General features: G+C 41.6%; 1 long non-coding RNA gene across 1 annotated transcript; it reads left to right on the top strand.

Annotated features, from left to right (window-relative positions):
- The first annotated feature begins 372 nt into the window (after positions 1-372).
- Positions 373-1,362, top strand: LOC122530199. Its single transcript, XR_006306925.1, has 3 exons — positions 373-560; positions 620-734; positions 950-1,362. It is a non-coding gene; the product is annotated as an uncharacterized LOC122530199 (long non-coding RNA).
- Positions 1,363-4,900: the final 3,538 nt, after the last annotated feature.

The following is a 4,900-nucleotide window of genomic DNA, read 5'->3' as shown; positions in this document are numbered from 1 at the left end:
AACGAACGCCCGAAAGATTTCTGCACGTTTTCGCTGATACGTCAAGCTGTCACGTATCGCGCACGCGGATAGTAGCCCGAAGCGTACGTGTCATTAGCTGGCGAGAGAAGAAGCGTGAGAAGTCGCTGATATTTTCTCTGAAACGTGCCGCTCCTAATACGTAATACGCACGAACGTGAAACAGGGACCCGAGTTTTACCGTTGAATCCCTCGAATTCACCTACTGCTCGTTTCGCCATCGAACTTCGAAATATGCGATCGTACGTTTCTCGTTTCGTTCGCACGAAAAGCGCGGACAGAGCGCTCGCAGGCTCTTGAAGAGATTGCCAAAGTGGATTAACGATAAACGATGTTTGGCTTAGCGCGAGAGAAGGAAATTCCGGGAAGCCGGCGGTACGAAAGTCAAATATTGGCGGCCGATAATCGGCGCCGATTCCATCCGGGCACTTTTCGCGGAAACAGTAATTCCGCAGTTGCTCGGCCGACTTTTGCCCATCGCCGGAAACCAGGCCGACGACGGATCGGGGAATCCGGACTTTCGACCGGCCGCGTCACACTTGGTAACTTGCCTTCGCTGTTGTTGTTGCCATTGTTATTCCCATTGGTCGTGACATTTCAGCCTGTCTCGCGACGTATCGGCGATAGCGTGCACGCCGCGCGATCGTGATCCCTTCCGCGTGTCACGACGCAGAAGCTCTGCCTCGTTTCATTTCGCCTGACACAGGGCTATACTCGTAAGTAATGTCGTTTTTGTTCATACTGTAAATTTTATTTCATTTGAATTATGTTTTTTTCTTTTAATTATCGTGTCACTAGATGGCAATTAATGTTTGTTAAAATTGAAAGATACGACTTATGGGTAACTGTATAATATAGAACAAAGAAACATATTAGATAAAATCATGTTCCAGTGAAACTGAAATCGGACTTGTGTAATTGCATATTGCAGACTGGAAAAGTTCAAACAAGAATTTGTGTTAATGCCGTGAGATCTAGACGAAAGATGCTTTTTGATAGTGACATCTCTTTTACAAGGGCTGTTCCTTGATTCGTAAGTTATAATTTGATAACGAGTTCAAAACAAAATGAAAGAGCTGAACGTTAACTTGTTCAACATGCGGAAGCACATTACGAAAAAGAGAACAACGTAATGCAAATATTGATGACAATTGCGCCATGTCAGCTGAAAATGAAAATTCCGATACGGGTGAAGTAGAAAAAATGATGATACAATTGAAGCAGCAAAAGAAAAGCATGAGATTATATCGAAGATACTCATAAGTAATGTTGTTGTTTTTTTGATACTGTACAAAATTTTATTTAGGAGTCAATACAATTTTAATCTATAATATAATTTGCACAACGAGCACTAAATGTCAATATATTTAAATAGAGTATAGGTTATGTTATAATAAGTGAAATTATTGCCACTAGATGGCAATGTTTGTTAAATTTGAAAAAATTGGGTACTCCCAATACATTCTTTGCAATAATGACCCAATTTCGTTCACCCCAAAAATCGAAATTGGAAAGAGAAACGAAAGACGATTCGAAAAATTTCCACCGTCTTGTGTAATGAGAATGAATTTTTTAAAAAATTATAAGTAAAGTACAATCTGTACCTTTTGTATCAAGATTAATTAATTTATTTTAATAATTTAATTATCTTGAAAATAAATGATCTAAACATATATAAATATATTGTTATTTTTGTTAAACAAAAAAAAATAAATATATATTTAGAAATTAAATGTTTGTCGTATTTATTGATATCTAGTTTTTTTTTAAATAAATTTAATATATATAATATTTATATATATATTTATATGAATTTATATATAAAAATAATCTCTAAAAATTCGCGACGTTTCCATATCGGCGAGATATCAGTTTTTCCAAACGCGGCGAGAACAGGTGTACGGATCCAGGTGTATGCATCCAGTTTACACGCTGGCGACACGCGCTCGTGCTCGCGCACGCTCGCTAGATTAGGCGTTTTTCCGATGCGGCCAGGCGTTAGATATCGCGCGATTTACTACCACGGTAACGCGTATCATATGCTAACAATGACATGCATTTATATTGGCGCAATTACGGTTTATCTCACGGTGATGGCGCGTGCTCATCCCCGTGGCCGTATTGCGTCGTCTACATAGTGGTAACGCGATAATAAAAGCGTCAAGTGTCGCCCTGTTCTTCGCCGTCCCTTTTTCTCTCTCCTTTCTTTCTTTTTTTTTTTTTTTTCTTTCCTTTTTACTAGGCGACGCTCGCGTTACGACGCCACGTTACAATTTTTTGCGCAACCGACGCCCAACGCTTGAGAAGCGTCGTTGCAGAGTTGTCCTCCAAGACCTGTTGAACCAACAATTCTTAAACTCGTTCGGAGGCAGCATCGAAACTTTCCCGAAGACGTTCACATGCTTTTTGGAGGAAAACATTTTGCAAAATACGAATGTTAAATATTCTCCAAGTTAAATAAGTGTCCAAGATATTAGATCTTCTGGGACTCATTGGCCAACGAAAATTTGTCGAGGGCTTCACGTAGTTTACAAATGTTTTATTAGTTTGATATAAGCTATGTTATATTATTAGATGAGGATATTAAAACAATATTGATTAGAAAAATATATTTATATTAATTAAAAAAATATGAGAATTTTTAGAGCACTGAGCTTGTTATGTTAGATACTAGTTTATCAATTCATCATGTTTCATACAGGTAGCGGCAATACGAAGAGTATTCATAAGATGCTCGTCTGAAATTTTTGTTATTTAATTTTTTGTACGCTTCATATGAAAAAAAATCTGCTCAAAAAATATAAGAGACATTATGAACATTCATGGTTAAAATTATTCAAATAACAAAAATTCTCATTCGGTTATCCCAATTTTGGGACGCGTTAAATAGGATCGCGAGTTGGACACACCTGGTCCCTGTTTCTCTCAGCGTTCTTTTGACTCATTTTACTAGATCAAGGACTCTGAAGCATCCGCGCAGTCTGTTTTTCAATATTATCCAAGACACCTTCAACGTTCTAGAAACGTCTGGAACGGTTGGCGTTGCCAACATCAGACAAATGTGATTGACTAGGATAAACTGGCCAGTACGTACAAAACAAACCAGGCCTCGCCAAGCGTTAGAATCTCGCAGAATCTCAGTTTACAATTAACCATGAATCTCAAAAGTTTTTATCGACCCGGCCATGAGGTCAAAATCTCTGCCGTTGAGTGAAGTAGTCTCGTCGATAAGAAATATGAAATGTCACAATTCCAAGACTAGAATACAATTCACTGTCGTCAAACGTGCGAATAGGAAACCCACGTGACAATCGACGTTCCTTCGACAACTTCCGGACGAGCAAAGATCGACGCTCGTGGGTTTGTAACTTATCAACGACGAGAATAGATTTTCCTCGTCGCAGCCAGGTACTCGGGGGAGAAAGCTCGTGTGGTAACGACGATATCGATTCGCGGGATCTCGAGAGCGTCGGAGTCGCTATTTCTGTATGCAAACAATTCTTACGTAAGCTGTTTGTAAATAAACGATATTCCGAAGTTTATTGGATCATTAGAACAAGGCGAACGCGTAGAAAGGATCGTGCACGAAGGACGCGCACGCGATCTATGGCTAAACTCGTTCTTCTACTATTTATGACGTTGCAGCGGACGACGAGCCGTTGCGGCGGTGCTGGAAAAATATTGTACTCCGTGACCTTGACACGTCCTCGAGCAAAATACGCACACAATACGAATACTACCACGCGTTCGAGGAAAAAAGAGACGGCAGCGAGACACAAGGGGGAAGACACGCGCGAAATTTGAATGCATTTATTTACATTTTGAAATACGTTGTCGTTAGTTTCCTCGTTGTGCTGCGCGCAAACATTTATTTATTCGCTCATTTCGCGGGAAAGAAGCGAAACAACACACGCAACAGCAAGTTGCGAAAATGTGATTGCAAATGAGGAGAAACGAAGAGATTCAAAATCTTCGTTAAAAATAAGAATTTCGACGACGGTTTATTTGCTGGATTCATCCTCGAAATGATGACGTTTAAAGAAAGCAACGTACATTGTACGAACGCAGCAGTTGCAAACGCAAAAGCTGGGTCCGTTAAAGGAGCGTTCCAAGTGAAACCGTCGAGACGTCAGGAAGGTCGATCGGCGGCGAGCGCGATAAAGAAACGTTGCTCCGACCTGTCCTTCCGACCGTCATTCGTAATAAACATGGACAGCGCCGCGAGAGGAATGCGAATAAGTGGCGCGTTCCCATCCTGCGTAGTTTACGACCTCGGGAGCCAATGTGCAACATCGCGGCGAACAGGTGTCCGCGACTTTCGCGACTCGTGCACACGCTCGCTCGCTGCCACGTCGCGAGTAAAAGCAGCCGCGTATATACGCCGCGACTTTTATTAATTAGGATCTCCCCCTCCTCCCCCGTTTTCATCGAGCTAGACTCAAATATGTATGATCGCCTTGATCGATCGATCGATCGACCTCACGTACTCGCGTGTTCGCGATTTACGTCCACGTTTTTTGCTCGATCGATAACGAGACACTTCTCTCCTATAAATAATGATAAATACGTGAAATGGCAACAACTATTTTTATTGGATTGCGTAAAATTAGATGATAAGCTCGTACGAGATAAGTATGTGGTAATTGCGATATAGAATCTAGGAGAGAAATGTATCGACGAAAGAAGAGGGGTCGAAATAAACGGGCGGAAGGGTCGATCTCGAGTCGAACGAGACGCGACAAGGTTCCAGCAAGCGGGCCGCTTTCGGCGCACGCGACCCGTCGTTTACGCAATTTATCGTAACGTTGTAAACGTTACGGAGGTCAACCCGCGCCGCGTTTTCTGATATCGCGTGCACCGACAACGACGCAGTAAATCCTCC

This window comes from Frieseomelitta varia, unplaced genomic scaffold, assembly GCF_011392965.1.
Source record: "Frieseomelitta varia isolate USP_RPSP 00005682 unplaced genomic scaffold, Fvar_1.2 scaffold_332, whole genome shotgun sequence".
In the NCBI taxonomy this organism is placed as follows: Eukaryota; Metazoa; Arthropoda; class Insecta; order Hymenoptera; family Apidae; genus Frieseomelitta; species Frieseomelitta varia.
Note: the sequence above shows the minus strand (reverse complement) of the source record. Positions and strands in the feature narration are given on the sequence as shown.